Below are 27,241 nucleotides of genomic sequence, written 5' to 3'. Positions count from 1 at the left end.
ACTAATTCATGGTGAGAAGATCTCTCCAAGAGACATTGGGGCAGATTTATGATAACTGGCGCATCCCCAGGGATGCGCCAGTGCGCGTGACGCAAACGTGGCGCATTCCCAACATAAATCTGCCCCATTGTTTTCTCCAACCAGCCTCTTGCCGCTATGCCATAAGATGTTTTTACATGAGGTGCGTGTTTGCGTGAAAACTTTGCGCGACATACTGCCAGACAAAGCTTCGCCATAAAAAGGGTATACACCTGCATTTTGTTTCTGTGAACACTTTATGTACCTCCTGCGCCCTGAAATGTCAGAGCAAGAGTTCAGCGGTGACGAGGAGGGTGATGGGACCAAGCTGCTGCTGGGGGGTGTCCATTGGGTGTCTGCGCTGTCACTCAAGTGACAGCACAGAAAGGAAAGTAACTGCAGCTGAATGCACTTTGTTGTGTGGGTGTTAGAGTGGAGGGCTGTGACACATACTGCTTCTTTCCAATCCGGGACATTCCACTTGTGACCGCAGGGGTGTATTTAGGCACATTTCCTACACCTGGTATTTGCCTAAATGTTGGTGAAGAAGTACAGGTACTCAGCTAACCAGCCCGCACCTGGGTGAACAGATCAGGTGCCCAGCTAACAAGCCAGCAACTTGGTGATCAGATCAGTTAGTCAGCTAACCAGCCCACACCTGGGGGAACAGATCAGGTACTCAGCTAACCAGCCCACCCCTGGGTGATCAGATCAGGTACTCAGCTAACCAGCCCGCACCTGGGTGAAAAGAACAGGTACCCAGCTAACAAGCCAGCAACTTGGTGAACAGATCAGTTAGTCAGCTAATCAGCCCACACCTGGGGGAACAGATCAGTTAGTCAGCTAACCAGCCCACACCTGGGGGAACAGATCAGGTACTCAGCTAACCAGCCCGCACCTGGGTGATCAGATCAGGTACTCAGCTATCCAGCCCGCACCTGAGTGAACAGATCAGGTAGTCAGCTAACCAGCCAGAAGCTGGGTGAACAGATCAGGTAGTCAGCTAATCAGCCAGAAGCTGGGTGAACAAACCAGGTACTCAGCCAATCAGACCACACCTGGGTGAACAGAACAGGTATTTAGCTAACCAGCCAGCAGCTGGGTGAAGAGATCAGGTACTCAGCTAACCAGCCCACGGCCGCACGTGGGTGAACAGATCAGGTACTCAGCTAACAAGCCCGCATCAGGCTGAACAGATCAGGTTATTATTTTCTGTACAGCAGGCCACCAGCACAGATGCCATAACATCTGCACCTCCTAACCAGAAGCTGGGTAAGAGGCCAATATGCTGTACTGTTTAATATGCTCTTAAACTGCACTATGAGCAAGCAGTGACGTGTTGTTTGCTACTTGCCTTTCCACGTACCACACGGGACATAAACTCTTCTGGGCATAGCACGAAGGGCCACATTTATTGATTATTCCTTGCAATGCAGCAAAGTTTCAAAACCTCCAGCATTTCCAAATATCATGTTGAGTGAAAGGCAGAGGGCATGACCGCAGCTTATCTACTGAGATATGGCGCTGCCGCAGTCCACGCCCACCCCCCCTTGGGGCACACTTTCGTACAGTTGCGTGGCATACACCCACCTTTGCACTATAGTACAAACGTGTCTGTGTGAGTCTAGCATGGGTTTTGCACAGGGAGGGCGTCCTTCCAGTGTAAAGTATTATGTATAGACGTAAATTACAATTGTCCCACCCTTTGTATGTGTGCTGTACAAAGATAGCAAAATGTAGGAAAAAAATATCTTTTCTCCAGCCTTGCACTTGACTCTAAGAGGTGCACTTCTGGGGTTACAGCCCTTTATTTAAATGTTCGCAGATGAGGCTTCGTATCAGAAGCCATGGGTGGGGGCCTGGGAGCACCCATGCCCCACCCATGGAACGCCCTCTTGGCACACAGTAGCACTCAGCGCCGTTTGCTTTATTTCTGGGCTCTCGTCCAGTGCAAAACTGGTTTTGGGCTTGAAAGTGAATCCCACGTCGCCACTCTGTGCCCGTGTGTGCTACTTTGATGACATTTCTCTGGGAAAAGTGTTGATAAATGTTGCCCGAGTTACTTTCTTTTGTGCTTGGCCGTTGGGCATACAGCACATATTTCTGCTGTCTCAGAAGAGACCTGCCTGGATTGACTCTATGGTGAACAGTCCACCCATGTCTCATGACTCAGACATCAAAGCCCCTGAGCAGAGGCTGTGGGGCGTGTGATACTGCTACAATCCTTGTGAGTGTGCATCCAGAAGGAGAACAATACTGAACAAGCAGAATATACCACAATGCAGGTCAATATGCGGCACTGTGTAATGAACATGGGTCAAAAGCAGGGGCGGTGGGTGACATTTGAAAGCAGTGGGGCGCAAAGTGATTTGCATACAGCACCGTAGCGAGCGACCGCAGCTCGCGAGCCCGAACCCCAAAAGGGGGTTGGAGGGGTTACCCCCCCAAGAAAAGTTTGAAAAAATAGAAGAAAAATCGTGCATTTTCAAGCAAATTTGAGAAAGCAGGAAGGTTAATAAAGCAATTGTGAAAGTGCAGTTATTACATTAATAGCTGGCATAACATAGGTAGCTGCTTATTCAGTATAACCACAGTATAACCAAAAAAATATAGCATCAGTTTCCTTACCTTTAACACTGGTGTTTGCTGGGTCGTAGCCGGGGTGAAAGAGCAGCAAAGGAGTTTGGGGGCCTCTTTTTGTTTGCTGAAAAATGGCTCCAAAATGCGGTAATGTTTCAGGTTGTCAGGTGCTGAAAATGAAAAGATAACAATTTATTTTTGAAACAGTAGGCCAGTAGGGTAATCAAACAAAGACTGTGGGGAAAAAACATAACGCTCCAATTTTTTCCTTGCAGTTTGCATCCAGCTCTTAGATGACAGTTAATAGCTCGCTGTTGTATGTTAGGATTTTTACTTAGAAACTGCAAGTAACAAAAGGATCTCTCTGACAAAAGCAGTCACTCACCGACCTATTTACATCATTTGCTCCAACCGGGGGTCAAAATAAATTCTCCCTGAGGATGTTTGGCAGCCAGAAAGCTGTGCTCATTTCATTTTTGAAATTCACTAGATACATAGAGTATGTGGCCGGCTGATTAAATTATGCTGCAAGAAGAGGCAAATTATGCTGTGTGATGCAGCATAGTTTGTGATAGTATCTGTTACATTTTGTTTGCTCATTGGGTTCACCTCATTAGCACTACCTTAACATCCACATGTCACAATAAAGAACAACAAGCATTGCCATAGCCAATAGGTCTTGCTCTTTGGGACCTTTTAAGAATTCAGCCAGAGCTATCGCCTTTGCCAATGTTTTTAAGCTATGTTGTAGAGAATTTTACATTTAAAGGACAACTAATGTGGGGATATACGAGATGAACGGCTGCATGTCTTAGTTATAGGTGTCTATTTATTTATGCTTTACACATATTTGAAAGGGAGCGTGCCTTATGTTTCTTAGGGTTTAATGGTTTATGTAGCTTGGAAAGGGAGTGTGTCAGCATATTGTTTTGTTTTGTTAAAATTGTTTTTTGGTTGGCGAAAAGAGACACGCTGCCAGCATGCAAGGTGATTTTAAAGCCTCACAGCTGGTTTACTTTTTGGAAGCGAGCGGATGCGAAAAGGAGGGAGGGGTGGCGGGATTGGAATGAATAGTTTTGAGCAGGCCCATTTGGCATTAGTAGTTAATTTTGTCCCCCAGAACTTGTCGTAATGCTAAAAAAAAAGGCGAACAGGTTTACAGAAGAACACATCTAAAACGAGCAAGGCCTGAAAATTTATTTAAAGGGTACAAACTTGTCAGCAGGTTCGATGTCTTATCGTGAGAACAGAATCACCCCACTTGTGAAGTCGCCCAAAGGTCCCCTGAAAGAAAACCTCTCTTCAGCACCCTGCAACAAATGGAAGGGAGACCAGACCATCTTCCACCATGAAGCACCGCTGTGAAACATGACATGTACGCCTCACTGATTCGTGAGCCAGCTGCCTTCTCCATCTTTACTGCTCAACCCAGAAAGGGTTCAAACCTGTTAACCACCCACACGGAAATAAATACATGCTAATGGCACCCGCAGACTGCACTGCGCAGCCCCAAACATCTCTCAGTCTCAACTCGTCTAATGCATATTCAGTGTATAAAATGTATGGCGGCCATCCTAAAGAGCTTTATAAATGTCAAGATGATATCCAGATTCCAGAGGAGATTTATCAACAGCGAAGCATGGGATAAGTAAAGCCCCACTAATTAACTTTGCAAAGGTATTTTAAATCATATGCCCACAGATTACCATAACTGGCCACTCTGCCCTCTAACCATACTCAGGGTAATAACAGGCAGGCAAGTCACTATAATATCCGGCAACCTCTGTTTTAGCTGGGCCACCCCACACCTCACTTCGGGACGTTATAAAGCCCCACGCTCAGCCTGCTACCTCCTGGAACGTCCATCCCCTCGCTTCCCTATACCAGCCCAGGTGCACCCGCTCATTCTCGCACCTGTAGCGCCCAGAAGCCTCTCGATTTCTTGAACCGTTTCATGCCACTTGATCACCCTCCAGAGCTACAGGGCCACCCCCACTGCAAAGATGCAGTGTCTCATGCACCACAGCAGCGCGCTATCGCCTCCTCTCTGTAAGGCGCAAGGGGGGCCCCTGGGGCGAGGCACACGCCCCCTGGGGCTTCTTTTGACCCTTCCATGCGCCGCCTCCATCAACGGGAAACATGTTGTTTTCCCTGTAAGAACTGCTCTGGCATGAAGTCCTGTGCCCTTACCCCAGACAACAGAGCAAGAATGACACTCAAGAGCGAAAAAGGTTTCCATGTGCATCGACTGTCAGCATGTCCACATGCGCGGAGAAAAGAGTCCCTCGGCCCGAGTCTCCCAAGGGAAGCACTGTGCGCTCACGAGGTCCTCGGGGCCATCTTACAGCATGTCACCATGGACACTGTGAGCTGTGCTGCCCTTCTGAGGGACAGACTCCAAGCAGGGCGGTGAGGTCTTAAAGCTGCTTGCTTCCATTCACTGATGCAGCCATTGGACCAGCCGGCAGTGACAGTCAGGAGAAAACACAATCTCACCAAAATAGCTCTCCACCCTCCTCCAGCACTGCTCCCTGAGCACCCTCTCTGCTTCAAACCTACACCCTGAGAGCAGCGTTTAACCTACTCTTGTCCCCAGGAGCACAGAAAAAGAGGTGTTTGTGCTGCGGTGCAGAGCTGGCAGCAGGAGGCACTGAGGGGACGTGAGGCCTGGGACAGAGCTCCTACAGAGGGAACATACCTGGGGTGTATCGCAATAGCATGTATTTAGCGCATATTACCATGCCTTAGAAAGCATTGGAGCGCTTTATCCGGGCAGCACACTCTCGGTAACAAAGGGTCACTGTATATTTTTTAGGGGTTATAGTTGGTTTTTGGGATTAATCTCGTGCTCTCAAGGAAGCCATTCCATGTATTTGCTCCAGCTTTTATGTGGTAGATAAATTCTTAGGAGTTAGGTGAGGTCTTTGGTGGGGGGGGGGTGAATTCACATGAATGATTAGTGGTATTCATAGATGAGCTACGAGGGATTAGATATTGTTAGGTTGCAGGGGGATCACTTTTAAAGGCTGCATTGCCACTTGGTGATGACGCGTGGGATCTGTTTCAAAACACATTAACAGGCGTTAAGGCGAACATGACGCCTCCACCTGCAACGCCTCACGCTCCTCTAGGCTCTAACTTGCACCAGTCCAGTCCCACCCGCTCACCAACAGACCAGCAGTGCCTGGAAGATACTCCTACCGGCGCCAGCAGCGCCCAGAAGCCCTCGCTTCGCTTACCTTCCCAGTCCACCACTCAGTCCCACTTGCTCAGAGTCCACCCCCAAAGCCTCGAGCTCACCTTACCGTTACCCGTACCAGTCCCGTCCCGTTCCTCCCCCGCTCACCCACCAACACCTGCCTGCAGTAGTCACTGGAGGACGCTCCCCTGCATCCGCACCCCACCGCCCACCCACAGTCACTCGCTGATGATGAAGTCTAAGCGTGTGGCCAGCAAGCCAGGGCCTGCCAGTGCCTGAGTGAGGCCTAGGCTAAGCCTAGGCCTCACTCAGGCAGGCCCTGGGCCCTGGCTACACGCCACAGACAGTCAAGACAAGAATGTTCAATGCGGCTTCCCCGCTGCTTCTTCACTCGGACTCTGCTTGCTGTCCTGCCCTGGCCTCACATCATGTCATCATAATCATATATATGTGCCTGCCCTGCCCCCAAGCGCGACCTGCACCTACTTTTATAGTATTCGAAACCGATCGATTCTTCAGTCGATGAGTCGATTGACGATTCTCTCTCTCTCAGTCACTAGACTCTAATGAATCTCTGAGACTGTGATGACAGTGAGACTACTAACTCGAGTGACGGTCAACAACGAACTCAGTTAGAGTCAAGTCAAGTGACGGTCTACTGCCTGGCCTGTGCGCACGAGACAGAGAGGGAGCCCCCGCCCCCTACAGAAACTTAAGTACACAGCAAGCAACTAGGAAACGTCACGGCGCACACGTCCCCGAATCATGGCCAATCACTGAATGGCTTCACATGCTGAAGTCACAGTGATTGGCCCATGATTGATAAAGTGCTGAGCCTGAGCCCAGTGTGCCACCCACCCACGCGCGGCATCCAATTATGGATTGCCTGTCCTTCGGCACGGTGGACCAGCCAATCCTGGTGCTGCATAAGCGCCAGGATTGGCTAGGGGGGCACACAGACTACTCGCCCTGGCGCCATTCAAACGACTGGGCCCGGCTAAAGCAGCACCCCCAGGCCCCTTCGGTCACTCTCTTCCTCTATAATGGGAACAACACGCTAACGCGCATGCTCGGGCTAGTTTCAGCCCGAAATTCCTCATGCGCAGAATCGACTCGCAGTCGATGCAGACTCTGTCTCTGACTGTCACTCAGCCACCAGCCAGCCAGCCCCACCCCCTGCACACTCCCTATTCCATCGGGTGTGTCCCGGGCCGGAACCCGGATTGAAGCGCTGCGCTTATATTGAAGCGCTGCGCTTTATTTTATTTCTCTCTTGTTGTCAGTGTCACGCAGGTGCGTCCACCGGGCTTAGGGGGCTACGCCCCTATGCCCAAATGGACGCACCGTGCCTGGTCAAAAGACGAATATGTGGCAGGAAATATTCCATGTTTGTGCTGTGGGAGAATATTCTCCAGCTGCTGCCACAGCTGTGCGGATTCACGAGTCATGCTGAGTTCACCAACCCTTGGAAGATGCCACATTGACCTACTCTTAGCTTCCAGCATCCTTGTAAGGTGGGGGAAGTGTTGTGCTTCCGTCAGCAGAGCCCCAGCTGGGCTAGGGGCTGCCTCTCCAGCATCCCTCTGTCAGGCGTGTCCATGTGCATGGAAGCCCATGCATGACACATCCTGCTGTCAGGTGTGTCCATGTGGATGGAAGCCCATGCATGAAGCATCCCTCTGTCAGGCGTGTCCTTGTGCATGGAAGCCCATGCAGGAAGCATCCCTCTGTCAGGCGTGTCCATATGCATGGCGGTCCATGCATGAAGCATCCCTCTGAAAGGCGTGTCCATATGCATGGCGGTTCATGCATGAAGCATCCCTCTGTCAGGCGTGTCCATATGCATGGCGGTCCATGCATGAAGCATCCCTCTGTCAGGCGTGTCCATGTGCATGGAAGCCCATGCATGAAGCATCCCTCTGAAAGGCATGTCCACTTGCATAGTGGTCCATGCATGAAGCATCCCTCTGTCAGGCGTGTCCATATGCATGGCGGTTCATGCATGAAGCATCCCTCTGTCAGGCGTGTCCATATGCATGGCGGTCCATGCATGAAGTACCCCTCTGTCAGGCGTGTCCATATGCATGGAAGCCCATGCATGAAGCATCCCTCTGTCAGGCGTGTTCTTGTGCATGGAAGCCCATGCAGGAAGCATCCCTCTGTCAGGCGTGTCCATATGCATGGCGGTCCATGCATGAAGCATCCCTCTGTCAGGCGTGTCCATATGCATGGCGGTCCATGCATGAAGCATCCCTCTGTCAGGCGTGTCCATGTGCATGGAAGCCCATGCATGAAGCATCCCTCTGAAAGGCATGTCCAATTGCATGGTGGTCCATGCATGAAGCATCCCTCTGTCAGGCGTGTCCATATGCATGACGGTCCATGCATGAAGCATCCCTCTGTCAGGCGTGTCCATGTACATGGAAGCCCATGCATAAAGCATCCCTCTGAAAGGCATGTCCACTTGCATGGTGGTCCATGCATCAAGCATCCCTCTGTCAGGTGTGTCCATGTGCATGGCAGCCCATGCATGACACATCCTGCTGTCAGGCGTGCCCATGTGTCTGGCAGCACATGCTTGATGCATCTCTCAGTCAGGAGTCTCCATTTGCATGGCAGCCCATGCATGACACATCCTGCTGTCAGTTGTGTCCATGTGGATGGAAGCCCATGCATGAAGCATCCCTCTGTCAGGCGTGTCCATGTGCCTGGCAGCCCATGCATTAAGCATCCCTCTGAAAGGCATGTCCATATGCATGGTGGTCCATGCATGAATCATCCCTCAGTCAGGAGTCTCCATTTGCATGGCAGCCCATGCATGACACATCCTGCTGTCAGGTGTGTCCATGTGGATGGAAGCCCATGCATGAAGCATCCCTCTGTCAGGCGTGTCCATTTGCATGGCAGCCCATGCATGAAGCATCCCTCTGTCAGGCGTGTCCATGTGCATGGAAGCCCATGCATGAAGCATCCCTCTGTCAGGCGTGTCCATATGCATGGAAGCCCATGCATGAATCATCCCTCTGTCAGGCGTGTCCATGTGCATGGAAGCCCATGCATGAAGCATCCCTCTGTCAGGCGTGTCCATATGCATGGAAGCCCATGCATGAATAATCCCTCTGTCAGGCGTGTCCATGTGCATGGAAGCCCATGCATGAAGCATCCCTCTGTCAGGCGTGTCCATATGCATGGAAGCCCATGCATGAATCATCCCTCTGTCAGGCGTGTCCATGTGCATGGAAGCCCATGCATGAAGCATCCCTCTGAAAGGCGTGTCCATATGCATGGCGGTTCATGCATGAAGCATCCCTCTGTCAGGCGTGTCCATATGCATGGCGGTCCATGCATGAAGCATCCCTCTGTCAGGCGTGTCCATGTGCATGGAAGCCCATGCATGAAGCATCCCTCTGAAAGGCATGTCCACTTGCATAGTGGTCCATGCATGAAGCATCCCTCTGTCAGGCGTGTCCATATGCATGGCGGTTCATGCATGAAGCATCCCTCTGTCAGGCGTGTCCATATGCATGGCGGTCCATGCATGAAGCATCCCTCTGTCAGGCGTGTCCATATGCATGGAAGCCCATGCATGAAGCATCCCTCTGTCAGGCGTGTCCTTGTGCATGGAAGCCCATGCAGGAAGCATGCCTCTGAAAGGCGTGTCCATATGCATGGCGGTTCATGCATGAAGCATCCCTCTGTCAGGCGTGTCCATATGCATGGCGGTCCATGCATGAAGCATCCCTCTGTCAGGCGTGTCCATGTGCATGGAAGCCCATGCATGAAGCATCCCTCTGAAAGGCATGTCCAATTGCATGGTGGTCCATGCATGAAGCATCCCTCTGTCAGGCGTGTCCATATGCATGGCGGTCCATGCATGAAGCATCCCTCTGTCAGGCGTGTCCATGTGCATGGAAGCCCATGCATAAAGCATCCCTCTGAAAGGCATGTCCACTTGCATGGTGGTCCATGCATGAAGCATCCCTCTGTCAGGTGTGTCCATGTGCATGGCAGCCCATGCATGACACATCCTGCTGTCAGGCGTGCCCATGTGTCTGGCAGCACATGCTTCATGCATCTCTCAGTCAGGAGTCTCCATTTGCATGGCAGCCCATGCATGACACATCCTGCTGTCAGGTGTGTCCATGTGGATGGAAGCCCATGCATGAAGCATCCCTCTGTCAGGCGTGTCCATGTGCCTGGCAGCCCATGCATTAAGCATCCCTCTGAAAGGCATGTCCATATGCATGGTGGTCCATGCATGAATCATCCCTCTGTCAGACGTGTCCATATGCATGGCGGTTCATGCATGAAGCATCCCTCTGTCAGGCGTGTCCATATGCATTGCGGTCCATGCATGAAGCATCCTTCTGTCAGGTGTGCCCATGTGCATGGAAGCCCATGCATGACACATACTGCTGTCAGGCGTGCCCATGTGTCTGGCAGCACATGCTTGATGCATCTCTCAGTCAGGAGTCTCCATTTGCATGGCAGCCCATGCATGAAGCATCCCTCTGTCAGGCGTGTCCATGTGCATGGAAGCCCATGCATGAAGCATCCCTCTGTCAGGCGTGTCCATATGCATGGAAGCCCATGCATGAATCATCCCTCTGTCAGGCGTGTCCATGTGCATGGAAGCCCATGCATGAAGCATCCCTCTGTCAGGCGTGTCCATATGCATGGAAGCCCATGCATGAATAATCCCTCTGTCAGGCGTGTCCATGTGCATGGAAGCCCATGCATGAAGCATCCCTCTGTCAGGCGTGTCCATATGCATGGAAGCCCATGCATGAATCATCCCTCTGTCAGGCGTGTCCATGTGCATGGAAGCCCATGCATGAAGCATCCCTCTGAAAGGCGTGTCCATATGCATGGCGGTTCATGCATGAAGCATCCCTCTGTCAGGCGTGTCCATATGCATGGCGGTCCATGCATGAAGCATCCCTCTGTCAGGCGTGTCCATGTGCATGGAAGCCCATGCATGAAGCATCCCTCTGAAAGGCATGTCCACTTGCATAGTGGTCCATGCATGAAGCATCCCTCTGTCAGGCGTGTCCATATGCATGGCGGTTCATGCATGAAGCATCCCTCTGTCAGGCGTGTCCATATGCATGGCGGTCCATGCATGAAGTACCCCTCTGTCAGGCGTGTCCATATGCATGGAAGCCCATGCATGAAGCATCCCTCTGTCAGGCGTGTCCTTGTGCATGGAAGCCCATGCAGGAAGCATCCCTCTGTCAGGCGTGTCCATATGCATGGCGGTCCATGCATGAAGCATCCCTCTGTCAGGCGTGTCCATATGCATGGCGGTCCATGCATGAAGCATCCCTCTGTCAGGCGTGTCCATGTGCATGGAAGCCCATGCATGAAGCATCCCTCTGAAAGGCATGTCCAATTGCATGGTGGTCCATGCATGAAGCATCCCTCTGTCAGGCGTGTCCATATGCATGACGGTCCATGCATGAAGCATCCCTCTGTCAGGCGTGTCCATGTGCATGGAAGCCCATGCATAAAGCATCCCTCTGAAAGGCATGTCCACTTGCATGGTGGTCCATGCATGAAGCATCCCTCTGTCAGGTGTGTCCATGTGCATGGCAGCCCATGCATGACACATCCTGCTGTCAGGCGTGCCCATGTGTCTGGCAGCACATGCTTGATGCATCTCTCAGTCAGGAGTCTCCATTTGCATGGCAGCCCATGCATGACACATCCTGCTGTCAGGTGTGTCCATGTGGATGGAAGCCCATGCATGAAGCATCCCTCTGTCAGGCGTGTCCATGTGCCTGGCAGCCCATGCATTAAGCATCCCTCTGAAAGGCATGTCCATATGCATGGTGGTCCATGCATGAATCATCCCTCTGTCAGGCGTGTCCATATGCATGGCGGTTCATGCATGAAGCATCCCTCTGTCAGGCGTGTCCATATGCATTGCGGTCCATGCATGAAGCATCCCTCTGTCAGGCGTGTCCATGTGCCAGGCAGCCCATGCATGAAGCATCCCTCTGAAAGGCATGTCCACTTGCATGGAAGCCCATGCATGAAGCATCCCTCTGAAAGGCATGTCCATATGCATGGTGGTCCATGCATGAATCATCCCTCTGTCAGGCGTGTCCTTGTGCATGGAAGCCCATGCATGAAGCATCCCTCTGTCAGGCGTGTCCATATGCATGGCGGTCCATGCATGAAGCATCCCTCTGTCAGGCGTGTCCATGTGCATGGAAGCCCATGCATGAAGCATCCCTCTGTCAGGCGTGTCCATGTGCATGGAAGCCCATGCATGAAGCATTCCTCTGTCAGGCGTGTCCATGTGCATGGAAGCCCATGCATGAAGCATCCCTCTGTCAGGCGTGTCCATATGCATGGAAGCCCATGCATGAATCATCCCTCTGTCAGGCGTGTCCATGTGCATGGAAGCCCATGCATGAAGCATCCCTCTGAAAGGCGTGTCCATATGCATGGCGGTTCATGCATGAAGCATCCCTCTGTCAGGCGTGTCCATATGCATGGCGGTCCATGCATGAAGCATCCCTCTGTCAGGCGTGTCCATGTGCATGGAACCCCATGCATGAAGCATCCCTCTGAAAGGCATGTCCACTTGCATAGTGGTCCATGCATGAAGCATCCCTCTGTCAGGCGTGTCCATATGCATGGAAGCCCATGCATGAAGCATCCCTCTGTCAGGCGTGTCCTTGTGCATGGAAGCCCATGCATGATGCATCCCTCTGAAAGGCGTGTCCATATGCATGGCGGTTCATGCATGAAGCATCCCTCTGTCAGGCGTGTCCATATGCATGGCGGTCCATGCATGAAGCATCCCTCTGTCAGGCGTGTCCATGTGCATGGAAGCCCATGCATGAAGCATCCCTCTGAAAGGCATGTCCAATTGCATGGTGGTCCATGCATGTGCATCCCTCTGTCAGGCGTGTCCATATGCATGGCGGTCCATGCATGAAGCATCCCTCTGTCAGGCGTGTCCATGTGCATGGAAGCCCATGCATTAAGCATCCCTCTGAAAGGCATGTCCACTTGCATGGTGGTCCATGCATGAAGCATCCCTCTGTCAGGTGTGTCCATGTGCATGGCAGCCCATGCATGACACATCCTGCTGTCAGGCATGCCCATGTGTCTGGCAGCACATGCTTGATGCATCTCTCAGTCAGGAGTCTCCATTTGCATGGCAGCCCATGCATGACACATCCTGCTGTCAGGTGTGTCCATGTGGATGGAAGCCCATGCATGAAGCATCCCTCTGTCAGGCGTGTCCATGTGCCTGGCAGCCCATGCATTAAGCATCCCTCTGAAAGGCATGTCCATATGCATGGTGGTCCATGCATGAATCATCCCTCTGTCAGGCGTGTCCATATGCATGGCGGTTCATGCATGAAGCATCCCTCTGTCAGGCGTGTCCATATGCATGGCGGTCCATGCATGAAGCATCCCTCTGTCAGGCGTGTCCATGTGCCTGGCAGCCCATGCATGAAGCATCCCTCTGAAAGGCATGTCCACTTGCATTGAAGCCCATGCATGAAGCATCCCTCTGAAAGGCATGTCCATATGCAAATCATCCCTCTGAAAGGCATGTCCACTTGCATTGAAGCCCATGCATGAAGCATCCCTCTGAAAGGCGTGTCCATATGCATGGCGGTTCATGCATGAAGTATCCCTCTGTCAGGCGTGTCCATATGCATGGCGGTCCATGCATGAAGCATCCCTCTGTCAGGCGTGTCCATGTGCATGGAAGCCCATGCATGAAGCATCCCTCTGTCAGGCGTGTCCATGTGCATGGAAGCCCATGCATGAAGCATTCCTCTGTCAGGCGTGTCCATGTGCATGGAAGCCCATGCATGAAGCATCCCTCTGTCAGGCGTGTCCATATGCATGGAAGCCCATGATTGAATCATCCCTCTGTTAGGCGTGTCCATGTGCATGGAAGCCCATGCATGAAGCATCCCTCTGAAAGGCGTGTCCATATGCATGGCGGTTCATGCATGAAGCATCCCTCTGTCAGGCGTGTCCATATGCATGGCGGTCCATGCATGAAGCATCCCTCTGTCAGGCGTGTCCATGTGCATGGAAGCCCATGCATGAAGCATCCCTCTGAAAGGCATGTCCACTTGCATAGTGGTCCATGCATGAAGCATCCCTCTGTCAGGCGTGTCCATATGCATGGCGGTTCATGCATGAAGCATCCCTCTGTCAGGCGTGTCCATATGCATGGCGGTCCATGCATGAAGCATCCCTCTGTCAGGCGTGTCCATATACATGGAAGCCCATGCATGACGCATCCCTCTGTCAGGCGTGTCCTTGTGCATGGAAGCCCATGCATGATGCATCCCTCTGAAAGGCGTGTCCATATGCATGGCGGTTCATGCATGAAGCATCCCTCTGTCAGGCATGTCCATATGCATGGCGGTCCATGCATGAAGCATCCCTCTGTCAGGCGTGTCCATGTGCATGGAAGCCCATGCATGAAGCATCCCTCTAAAAGGCATGTCCAATTGCATGGTGGTCCATGCATGAAGCATCCCTCTGTCAGGCGTGTCCATATGCATGGCGGTCCATGCATGAAGCATCCCTCTGTCAGGCGTGTCCATGTGCATGGAAGCCCATGCATGAAGCATTCCTCTGAAAGGCATGTCCACTTGCATGGTGGTCCATGCATGAAGCATCCCTCTGTCAGGTGTGTCCATGTGCATGGCAGCCCATGCATGACACATCCTGCTGTCAGGCGTGCCCATGTGTCTGGCAGCACATGCTTGATGCATCTCTCAGTCAGGAGTCTCCATTTGCATGGCAGCCCATGCATGACACATCATGCTGTCAGGTGTGTCCATGTGGATGGAAGCCCATGCATGAAGCATCCCTCTGTCAGGCGTGTCCATGTGCCTGGCAGTCCATGCATTAAGCATCCCTCTGAAAGGCATGTCCATATGCATGGTGGTCCATGCATGAATCATCCCTCTGTCAGGCATGTCCATATGCATGGCGGTTCATGCATGAAGCATCCCTCTGTCAGGCGTGTCCATATGCATGGCGGTCCATGCATGAAGCATCCCTCTGTCAGGCGTGTCCATGTGCCTGGCAGCCCATGCATGAAGCATCCCTCTGAAAGGCATGTCCACTTGCATGGAAGCCCATGCATGAAGCATCCCTCTGAAAGGCATGTCCATATGCATGGTGGTCCATGCATGAATCATCCCTCTGTCAGGCGTGTCCTTGTGCATGGAAGCCCATGCATGAAGCATCCCTCTGAAAGGCGTGTCCATATGCATGGCGGTTCATGCATGAAGCATCCCTCTGTCAGGCGTGTCCATATGCATGGCGGTCCATGCATGAAGCATCCCTCTGTCAGGCGTGTCCATGTGCATGGAAGCCCATGCATGAAGCATCCCTCTGAAAGGCATGTCCACTTGCATAGTGGTCCATGCATGAAGCATCCCTCTGTCAGGCGTGTCCATATGCATGGCGGTTCATGCATGAAGCATCCCTCTGTCAGGCGTGTCCATATGCATGGCGGTCCATGCATGAAGCATCCCTCTGTCAGGCGTGTCCATATGCATGGAAGCCCATGCATGAAGCATCCCCCTGTCAGGCCTGTCCTTGTGCATGGAAGCCCATGCATGAAGCATCCCTCTGAAAGGCATGTCCACTTGCATGGAAGCCCATGCATGAAGCATCCCTCTGAAAGGCATGTCCATATGCATGGTGGTCCATGCATGAATCATCCCTCTGTCAGGCGTGTCCTTGTGCATGGAAGCCCATGCATGAAGCATCCCTCTGAAAGGCGTGTCCATATGCATGGCGGTTCATGCATGAAGCATCCCTCTGTCAGGCGTGTCCATATGCATTGCGGTCCATGCATGAAGCATCCCTCTGTCAGGCGTGTCCATGTGCATGGAAGCCCATGCATGAAGCATCCCTCTGAAAGGCATGTCCACTTGCATAGTGGTCCATGCATGAAGCATCCCTCTGCAAAAACAACAATGATGGACAGAATGTGGATCAATGTCACACATTCACCCCAGTCAAAAGATCTGGGCCCAAATCCATCGTTTTTCCACTCCACACCACCCTGGGTTAGACAATGGCGATATGCAAATCAGCGCTGACCCTGTTGCCCCATGGGAACAGTCCAGTCCGAACTACAAAAGCAATGTCCTTCCCAGAACGGAAGCATCCCTCTGTCAGGCGTGTCCATATGCAAGGCGGTTCATGCATGAAGCATCCCTCTGTCAGGCGTGTCCATATGCATGGCGGTCCATGCATGAAGCATCCCTCTGTCAGGCGTGTCCATATGCATGGAAGCCCATGCATGAAGCATCCCTCTGTCAGGCGTGTCCTTGTGCATGGAAGCCCATGCATGAAGCATCCCTCTGAAAGGCGTGTCCATATGCATGGCGGTTCATGCATGAAGCATCCCTCTGTCAGGCGTGTCCATATGCATGGCGGTCCATGCATGAAGCATCCCTCTGTCAGGCGTGTCCATGTGCATGGAAGCCCATGCATGAATCATCCCTCTGAAAGGCATGTCCAATTGCATGGTGGTCCATGCATGAAGCATCCCTCTGTCAGGCGTGTCCATATGCATGGCGGTCCATGCATGAAGCATCCCTCTGTCAGGCGTGTCCATGTGCATGGAAGCCCATGCATGAAGCATCCCTCTGAAAGGCATGTCCAATTGCATGGTGGTCCATGCATGAAGCATCCCTCTGTCAGGCGTGTCCATGTGCATGGAAGCCCATGCATGAAGCATCCCTCTGAAAGGCATGTCCACTTGCATGGTGGTCCATGCATGAAGCATCCCTCTGTCATGTGTGTCCATGTGCATGGCAGCCCATGCATGACACATCCTGCTGTCAGGCGTGCCCATGTGTCTGGCAGCACATGCTTGATGCATCTCTCAGTCAGGAGTCTCCATTTGCATGGCAGCCCATGCATGACACATCCTGCTGTCAGGTGTGTCCATGTGGATGGAAGCCCATGCATGAAGCATCCCTCTGTCAGGCGTGTCCATGTGCCTGGCAGCCCATGCATTAAGCATCCCTCTGAAAGGCATGTCCATATGCATGGTGGTCCATGCATGAATCATCCCTCTGTCAGGCGTGTCCATATGCATGGCGGTTCATGCATGAAGCATCCCTCTGTCAGGCGTGTCCATATGCATGGCGGTCCATGCATGAAGCATCCCTCTGTCAGGCGTGTCCATGTGCCTGGCAGCCCATGCATGAAGCATCCCTCTGAAAGGCATGTCCACTTGCATGGAAGCCCATGCATGAAGCATCCCTCTGAAAGGCATGTCCATATGCATGGTGGTCCATGCATGAATCATCCCTCTGTCAGGCATGTCCTTGTGCATGGAAGCCCATGCATGAAGCATCCCTCTGAAAGGCATGTCCATGTGCATGGCGGTTCATGCATGAAGCATCCCTCTGTCAGGCGTGTCCATATGCATGGCGGTCCATGCATGAAGCATCCCTCTGTCAGGCGTGTCCATGTGCATGGAAGCCCATGCATGAAGCATCCCTCTGAAAGGCATGTCCACTTGCATGGTGGTCCATGCATGAAGCATCCCTCTGTCAGGCGTGTCCTTATGCATGGCGGTCCATGCATGAAGCATCCCTCTGTCAGGCGTGTCCATGTGCATGGAAGCCCATGCATGAAGCATCACTCTGAAAGGCATGTCCACTTGCATGGTGGTCCATGCAAGAAGCATCCCTCTGTCAGGTGTGTCCATGTGCATGGCAGCCCATGCATGACACATCCTGCTGTCAGGCGTGCCCATGTGTCTGGCAGCACATGCTTGATGCATCTCTCAGTCAGGAGTCTCCATTTGCATGGCAGCCCATGCATGACACATCATCCTGCTATCAGGTGTGTCCATGTGGATGGAAGCCCATGCATGAAGCATCCCTCTGTCAGGCGTGTCCATGTGCCTGGCAGCCCATGCATTAAGCATCCCTCTGAAAGGCATGTCCATATGCATGGTGGTCCATGCATGAATCATCCCTCTGTCAGGCGTGTCCATATGCATGGCGGTTCATGCATGAAGCATCCCTCTGTCAGGCGTGTCCATATGCATGGCGGTCCATGCATGAAGCATCCCTCTGTCAGGTGTGTCCATGTGCCTGGCAGCCCATGCATGAAGCATCCCTCTGAAAGGCATGTCCACTTGCATGGAAGCCCATGCATGAAGCATCCCTCTGAAAGGCATGTCCATATGCATGGTGGTCCATGCATGAATCATCCCTCTGTCAGGCGTGTCCTTGTGCATGGAAGCCCATGCATGAAGCATCCCTCTGAAAGGCGTGTCCATATGCATGGCGGTTCATGCATGAAGCATCCCTCTGTCAGGCGTGTCCATATGCATGGCGGTCCATGCATGAAGCATCCCTCTGTCAGGCGTGTCCATATGCATGGCGGTCCATGCATGAAGCATCCCTCTGTCAGGCGTGTCCATATGCATGGAAGCCCATGCATGAAGCATCCCTCTGTCAGGCTTGTCCTTGTGCATGGAAGCCCATGCATGAAGCATCCCTCTGAAAGGCGTGTCCATATGCATGGCGGTTCATGCATGAAGCATCCCTCTGTCAGGCGTGTCCATATGCATGGCGGTCCATGCATGAAGCATCCCTCTGTCAGGCGTGTCCATGTGCATGGAAGCCCATGCATGAATCATCCCTCTGAAAGGCATGTCCAATTGCATGGTGGTCCATGCATGAAGCATCCCTCTGTCAGGCGTGTCCATATGCATGGCGGTCCATGCATGAAGCATCCCTCTGTCAGGCGTGTCCATGTGCATGGAAGCCCATGCATGAAGCATCCCTCTGAAAGGCATGTCCAATTGCATGGTGGTCCATGCATGAAGCATCCCTCTGTCAGGCGTGTCCATGTGCATGGAAGCCCATGCATGAAGCATCCCTCTGAAAGGCATGTCCACTTGCATGGTGGTCCATGCATGAAGCATCCCTCTGTCATGTGTGTCCATGTGCATGGCAGCCCATGCATGACACATCCTGCTGTCAGGCGTGCCCATGTGTCTGGCAGTACATGCTTGATGCATCTCTCAGTCAGGAGTCTCCATTTGCATGGCAGCCCATGCATGACACATCCTGCTGTCAGGTGTGTCCATGTGGATGGAAGCCCATGCATGAAGCATCCCTCTGTCAGGCGTGTCCATGTGCCTGGCAGCCCATGCATTAAGCATCCCTCTGAAAGGCATGTCCATATGCATGGTGGTCCATGCATGAATCATCCCTCTGTCAGGCGTGTCCATATGCATGGCGGTTCATGCATGAAGCATCCCTCTGTCAGGCGTGTCCATATGCATGGCGGTCCATGCATGAAGCATCCCTCTGTCAGGCGTGTCCATGTGCCTGGCAGCCCATGCATGAAGCATCCCTCTGAAAGGCATGTCCACTTGCATGGAAGCCCATGCATGAAGCATCCCTCTGAAAGGCATGTCCATATGCATGGTGGTCCATGCATGAATCATCCCTCTGTCAGGCATGTCCTTGTGCATGGAAGCCCATGCATGAAGCATCCCTCTGAAAGGCATGTCCATGTGCATGGCGGTTCATGCATGAAGCATCCCTCTGTCAGGCGTGTCCATATGCATGGCGGTCCATGCATGAAGCATCCCTCTGTCAGGCGTGTCCATGTGCATGGAAGCCCATGCATGAAGCATCCCTCTGAAAGGCATGTCCACTTGCATGGTGGTCCATGCATGAAGCATCCCTCTGTCAGGCGTGTCCTTATGCATGGCGGTCCATGCATGAAGCATCCCTCTGTCAGGCGTGTCCATGTGCATGGAAGCCCATGCATGAAGCATCACTCTGAAAGGCATGTCCACTTGCATGGTGGTCCATGCAAGAAGCATCCCTCTGTCAGGTGTGTCCATGTGCATGGCAGCCCATGCATGACACATCCTGCTGTCAGGCGTGCCCATGTGTCTGGCAGCACATGCTTGATGCATCTCTCAGTCAGGAGTCTCCATTTGCATGGCAGCCCATGCATGACACATCATCCTGCTATCAGGTGTGTCCATGTGGATGGAAGCCCATGCATGAAGCATCCCTCTGTCAGGCGTGTCCATGTGCCTGGCAGCCCATGCATTAAGCATCCCTCTGAAAGGCATGTCCATATGCATGGTGGTCCATGCATGAATCATCCCTCTGTCAGGCGTGTCCATATGCATGGCGGTTCATGCATGAAGCATCCCTCTGTCAGGCGTGTCCATATGCATGGCGGTCCATGCATGAAGCATCCCTCTGTCAGGTGTGTCCATGTGCCTGGCAGCCCATGCATGAAGCATCCCTCTGAAAGGCATGTCCACTTGCATGGAAGCCCATGCATGAAGCATCCCTCTGAAAGGCATGTCCATATGCATGGTGGTCCATGCATGAATCATCCCTCTGTCAGGCGTGTCCTTGTGCATGGAAGCCCATGCATGAAGCATCCCTCTGAAAGGCGTGTCCATATGCATGGCGGTTCATGCATGAAGCATCCCTCTGTCAGGCGTGTCCATATGCATGCCGGTCCATGCATGAAGCATCCCTCTGTCAGGCGTGTCCATGTGCATGGAAGCCCATGCATGAAGCATCCCTCTGTCAGGCGTGTCCATGTGCATGGAAGCCCATGCATGAATGATCCCTCTGTCAGGCGTGTCCTTGTGCATGGAAGCCCATGCATGAAGCATCCCTCTGAAAGGCGTGTCCATATGCATGGCGGTTCATGCATGAAGCATCCCTCTGTCAGGCGTGTCCATATGCATGGCGGTCCATGCATGAAGCATCCCTCTGTCAGGCGTGTCCATATGCATGGCGGTCCATGCATGAAGCATCCCTCTGTCAGGCGTGTCCATGTGCATGGAAGCCCATGCATGAAGCATCCCTCTGTCAGGCGTGTCCATATGCATGGAAGCCCATGCATGAATCATCCCTCTGTGAGGCGTGTCCATGTGCATGGAAGCCCATGCATGAAGCATCCCACTGAAAGGCGTGTCCATATGTATGGCGGTTCATGCATGAAGCATCCCTCTGTCAGGCGTGTCCATATGCATGGCGGCCCATGCATGAAGCATCCCTCTGTCAGGCGTGTCCATGTGCATGGAAGCCCATGCATGAAGCATCCCTCTGAAAGGCATGTCCACTTGCATAGTGGTCCATGCATGAAGCATTCCACTGTCAGGCGTGTCCATATGCATGGCGGTTCATGCATGAAGCATCCCTCTGTCAGGCGTGTCCATATGCATGGCGGTCCATGCATGAAGCATCCCTCTGTCAGGCGTGTCCATATGCATGGAAGCCCATGCATGAAGCATCCCTCTGTCAGGCGTGTCCTTGTGCATGGAAGCCCATGCATGAAGCATCCCTCTGAAAGGCGTGTCCATATGCATGGCGGTTCATGCATGAAGCATCCCTCTGTCAGGCGTGTCCATATGCATGGCGGTCCATGCATGAAGCATCCCTCTGTCAGGCGTGTCCATGTGCATGGAAGCCCATGCATGAAGCATCCCTCTGAAAGGCATGTCCAATTGCATGGTGGTCCATGCATGAAGCATCCCTCTGTCAGGCGTGTCCATGTGCATGGAAGCCCATGCATGAAGCATCCCTCTGAAAGGCATGTCCACTTGCATGGTGGTCCATGCATGAAGCATCCCTCTGTCATGTGTGTCCATGTGCATGGCAGCCCATGCATGACACATCCTGCTGTCAGGCGTGCCCATGTGTCTGGCAGCACATGCTTGATGCATCTCTCAGTCAGGAGTCTCCATTTGCATGGCAGCCCATGCATGACACATCCTGCTGTCAGGTGTGTCCATGTGGATGGAAGCCCATGCATGAAGCATCCCTCTGTCAGGCGTGTCCATGTGCCTGGCAGCCCATGCATTAAGCATCCCTCTGAAAGGCATGTCCATATGCATGGTGGTCCATGCATGAATCATCCCTCTGTCAGGCGTGTCCATATGCATGGCGGTTCATGCATGAAGCATCCCTCTGTCAGGCGTGTCCATATGCATGGCGGTCCATGCATGAAGCATCCCTCTGTCAGGCGTGTCCATGTGCCTGGCAGCCCATGCATGAAGCATCCCTCTGAAAGGCATGTCCACTTGCATGGAAGCCCATGCATGAAGCATCCCCCTGAAAGGCATGTCCATATGCATGGTGGTCCATGCATGAATCATCCCTCTGTCAGGCGTGTCCTTGTGCATGGAAGCCCATGCATGAAGCATCCCTCTGAAAGGCGTGTCCATGTGCATGGAAGCCCATGCATGAAGCATCCCTCTGAAAGGCATGTCCACTTGCATGGTGGTCCATGCATGAAGCATCCCTCTGTCAGGCGTGTCCATATGCATGGCGGTCCATGCATGAAGCATCCCTCTGTCAGGCGTGTCCATGTGCATGGAAGCCCATGCATGAAGCATCCCTCTGAAAGGCATGTCCACTTGCATGGTGGTCCATGCATGAAGCATCCCTCTGTCAGGTGTGTCCATGTGCATGGCAGCCCATGCATGACACATCCTGCTGTCAGGTGTGTCCATGTGGATGGAAGCCCATGCATAAATCATCCTGCTGTCAAGTGTGTCCATGTGCGTGGCAGTCCATGCATGACGCATCCTGCTGTCAGGCATGTCCATGTGCATGGCGGCCCATGCATAAACATTTCTCAAATTTGCACCATGCCCTTCGTGGAAACTCTCAGCCCTTCAGGGACAGTGCATTTATATTTTTGAAAGACGCCCTCTACACTCCTTTCAAGGCTTTGCCACGTGGTACACCTGAGAGTGAATGGTAGCTCGTTGTAGTTTTCTCTAAACATGAACCAGGTGACCCAAATTCAAATCACTGCGTGCGGGAAAATTGGGCATTTAAGCCCGCCATATTGAAAGACTGGGAATTGGTCAGGTGGCATTACATAGGGAGACGGGCTGTGACGGAGGCGAACGTGATATCATAGCGGTGAGTACTGGAAATCCCGGGTGCAAACTTTTTACGGAGGGAGGTCACTAATGGCGGACCCCAGTAAAAACTTGGGGTGGTTCAGCTGCCTCATAATAGAAGGGATTCAAGGGTAATAAGCATCATGGAACAAAGACACTGATGTCTCGGTTTGAGACTACAACAGTGAAGATAACGTGGTGAAATTTATGGAGGACCCCCGATAAAAACCGGTGAGGTGTAGTTGCCCCATCTCAGAAGGGACAAAAGGGAAATAATAACTATTGATTAGAGATACCGACGTCTCTTCGTGAGATTAGGTGGGATACAACAGAATAGATAATGTGGTGTAATCTCCCAAGATATAAAACCTTATGCACCTAAGGGAGTAAAGGAAGAACAACTTGGACTTTTCTTTTTTTCCCCTATTTAAGACAGTGACGTGACGTACTGCCAAACAAGTGTTGATCCAGATGGATGATCATCGTTATCCAAAGAAAGAACGGGAATGATTATGGAGTGGAAAAGAACATCATTTCAAGGTATCTACTAATAATATATACTGCAAAATCTGTTGTTTGGTGAGGATTTGGCTACTAGTAATTCATGAAATGGGTTTGTAATTCCTCACACATACAGGTGTCCTCTTATCCATATGTACAAACATTGGAGCTATTTCCCTTAAAGAATAATCCTCCCCTGTGGAACCCTAGAGGTATATGGCTGGCGAGATATTTGTGGTAGTTTGATATTTTTATACAACATATAGCTAACAGTGAGATTGTTAATAAAATCATAGTGAGATCCATCGTTTTTTTCTCTTTTAGTAAAAAAGAGAAATTTCTAAACAGTTATAGTGCTATCAATAGGAGTGAACATCCTCTTCCAGTCTCATTGCAAAGACTATATAAGGTAACTAAGGCAGAGAGGAAGGGCATAGCTCATTTCCACTCCTGTGTTATGGATGTTAAAACAGCTGTTTTTGCTGTCACCATATACAGCTTTTCGTGACCACTGCCTGGTCGTAAGAAAAATTCTTGACGATTTACTGTTATCTGCTCTGAAGAAATACTATGAGTAAGTAGTCAGGAGTATCAAGTTCGTAAACCTTTTTTATGTATGCAGGGTGAGACATAAGGACATCTAGATAAACCCGTGTCCCCGTAGGGAATTATTTACTAAATGAAATTTGTTTTCAATTGCCTCGTCTCTCTTGATTTTGAAGCGATTGCACTGTATGGGCTATAAGGTGTCACAGTTTGGGTGATTAAGAGTGTAAAAATGTAAAAATGTAAATACTGATCGATCCTTGCAATGTCTCTCTTTTTGTAAATAGTGGGTCCTATGGGCATATGAGTAATGGAAATATACATATATTTTTTCAGATATTTCCAGGTCTTAAAGAACATGTATTCTATCTGGCGGGTCCTGATGAAGGTGGTTCCTATTGCTGTTCAAACCCACCGAAACGCGTTGACCGTGTCCTTTTAAGATCCGACCAATCAGAGTGGTCATATTGGGCAATAGAGATAACAACTAAATAGACGTGTTTATAAACCCAGATGTGTGAAGTTGTGATTGTGAAAGAGTGAGAGTGGTATGTGTGGTACTTTTTGTTCTCTACCTGGTCATACATGTATAAAGGTTTAGATATAATGAAATGTGGACTTTGAATAATTTGTTGTTATTTATGATGGAATTTTGATACTTAAGTAAAATGTGTCTTTAAGAAAATCATGAAAAAAGAATTAACTGAATGTTAAAGGAATTTAAAAAATAAAAAATAATGCAAAGGTAAAACACATGTGTTGTATTGATATGCCTGTATAATTGGAGTATTTACCCTGAGAAAATAATAGGTCACGAGGGAGTTTTTCTCATTTTGTCTGTTCCCTTCTCCCCTCTTCTCCCTGACCTAAAAGGAATTTCCCTAGAGGGGGTCCCCCTAATTCTTTATTTGCCACGTGGCTCCCCATGTTACCTCATGTCAACAGACGTTTGCGGCAAACATTCCCTCTCCCAGGCCAGGAACTGTATATGCGGCATGGCGCCCTCTGCAGGACTGGGGGAGGCTGTGCCACTGTTACCCCAGGCCCTTGGTGACCGGTCCTTAGGCCCTTACTTTCATATACTCAACCTATTTGGCCAGAGAGGTTTTTGTGATCTGCTTTGGTCCGGTGATGTATGAAAGCCAGTTTAATTCTTAGGTTGTTTGTAGTGGCAGAACATGAACTTTCGAAAAAGTTACAAGTCTTAAACGCGCTTCTCTCCAGGTGTTAAACTCTCAGAAACCTGTGGCCGGGAGTCAGTGGTGGTTGAGGCTGAGCAGGAACCGTGATCAATGCAGAAATGTACCAGGAATACTGACCATCCAAATCAGACAGATTGACAATAATAAAACTTACATTTCAGGAGATATCATAGTGACGGAAATACAGATGCTAAAATTAACTGCTTGAGCATCATGGGGCCTCATTTATGAAAAGTGACGCATCGCTGCGTGAAAACAGTGATGCGTCACTTCTCAGTGCGCCCTCCTTTCGAAATACCTGATGCGGGATGTATGACATTACAACGCATGCTTTTACCACGCATGCCTTTACAACGCGGTTTTTACAACGCATGCCTTTACAACGCATAGTGCTTTGGGACGCTGGATAGTGAATAGTTTAATTTACTATTCCAACTCCAGTCCCCGTGGATAGTAGGGAAGGTGTTGGATAGTAAATTAAACGTATTCCCTATCCTAGAGCGCCCCCCAGCGCAATGTGTTGTAATGGTTTGCGTTGTAAAAGTTGCGTCGTAAAGGCACTGCGTGGTAAAAGTTGCGTTGTAAAGGATGTTTCCCCCTGATGCGTCATATTTACTGTATGACGCATCATCTCGCAAGGAGTTACAGATAAGTTAGTATTTCTGACCTATCTGTAGGCTCAAAAGTGACGCATTGCTGGAGTGTGTCACAAAAGTGACGCAATTCCAGCAATGTCCCTTTCACATGAGGCAAGCCCATGTGAAAGGGCCTGCGTCAGTCTTATGCCTGCTGTGAGGCAGGTGTAAGATATTGACGCATTTGTGTCCTAGAAGTGGCGCAGTGAAATCTCATAGGTTTCACTGCGTCACTTCTACAACCCTTTGGCACAGGTATAATGTGGTGCAGGGGTTTGCAAAGTGACACATCTACCTAGATGCGTCACTTTGTAAATATGGCACAACAAGGCACATTTTTTACGCCGCTGGTGCATCACTAAAAGTGACGCAATGGCGGCATAAAAGTGACGCACGGCCTCATAAATAAGGCCCCAAGTGTTCATGGTTTGCAAGTCTGGCACACAACCCCTAGAAGCAACAGTGGGATATAGAGTCAAAAGTCTGACAAAGAACAATCATACCAACAGGACTCCTCCACACAAGGACCTTGGGAGAGCCTCCCTCTGCACTGCCTGAGAGTCAGGAAATGTCTGTCTCAGAATATACCTCACCACTATCTTCCTGTTATTTATAGGCTAATTGCCTTCTCTCCCCTCCTCCTCTCACCTTTCTGTAATGCTGTCTTTCTTCTTTAGATGCATGCATTGTGTGAGTTACCATAGTAAATATAGCTGCATGTTTCTCAACCTCACACCTTTCATACCTGTACTGTCCCCAGGTCTTTGATTCACAAACATCACCAATAAAATAAAACAGCCAGACTTAGTACATCTGATGCAGAGCTACTCTGCATAAAACATGCAGCTCTACTGTTAGACATGACAGCCTTTGGGTGGTCTTTCCCCAAACATTTTGCCTTCACCCTTTCTATTTGTGCTCATCTGGTTTTTGTTGGCCTTGGGACTCTGTACACTTAACAACTGTTAATCAGTGCTAAAGTGAATGTTCTCTCTCTCCTAAACCTGGTAGAGGTTGGCTTATACTCAATGGCCACATTTTATTTACTTTTAAGACCCTAGTAATGCAGTACCCCATATACCGATGGCCTGTAAATTCAATGTTACTAAGGAGCCAGCCACATTGATTGTGCCACCCACCTAAGTAACCTTGTAACACATGTCTCAGGCTGCCATTCCAGCCCATATGTGCAGTTTTAACTACCATTTCGACATGCAAAATAAACCTTTTCCCCGAGGCAGCCAAGAGGAGAGGGTGCAGTGTATTTTTGAAGTTGGACAAGTACTTGTGTTCTGGTACTGGAAGAACCCTTAAATTCGTTTTTCACTACTGTAAGGCCTACCTCTCCCATAGTGTGAGAAGTTGGCCTGATAGGTGATGTTTCCAATTCTGGAACCACCTGTTATCAGACCAAACAATCCCTTATGGTGTCTGGTTGTAAGTCAACCTTATTAGACAAGCTATCCTAGGGGTAGCATGGACTAAGCAGCCTAAAGGCTTAACTTAAGAGGTCGTGTTAAGCGAGCTGTTTTACCACATACAATCCTGTAATATCAAATGAAAGGACCCCACACAAGTATATATTATAAAAATATATGTATTTATTACTAAAAACAATCCCCAG

General features: G+C 50.8%; 1 protein-coding gene across 1 annotated transcript in view; it reads right to left on the bottom strand.

The window, feature by feature from the left end:
* LOC144773653 (tyrosinase-like) overlaps window positions 1-27,241 on the bottom strand; it is a 192,887-nt gene that overhangs the window by 151,678 nt on the left and 13,968 nt on the right. Inside the window, exon 2 of the mRNA XM_078658802.1 lies at window positions 2,647-2,768. The gene's annotated coding sequence lies outside the window, so the exon portion shown is untranslated. The remainder of the gene's footprint in view (window positions 1-2,646; window positions 2,769-27,241) is intronic.

Source organism: Lissotriton helveticus, chromosome 8 (assembly GCF_964261635.1).
Source record: "Lissotriton helveticus chromosome 8, aLisHel1.1, whole genome shotgun sequence".
In the NCBI taxonomy this organism is placed as follows: Eukaryota; Metazoa; Chordata; class Amphibia; order Caudata; family Salamandridae; genus Lissotriton; species Lissotriton helveticus.
This window is presented reverse-complemented; position numbering and strand designations above follow the sequence as displayed.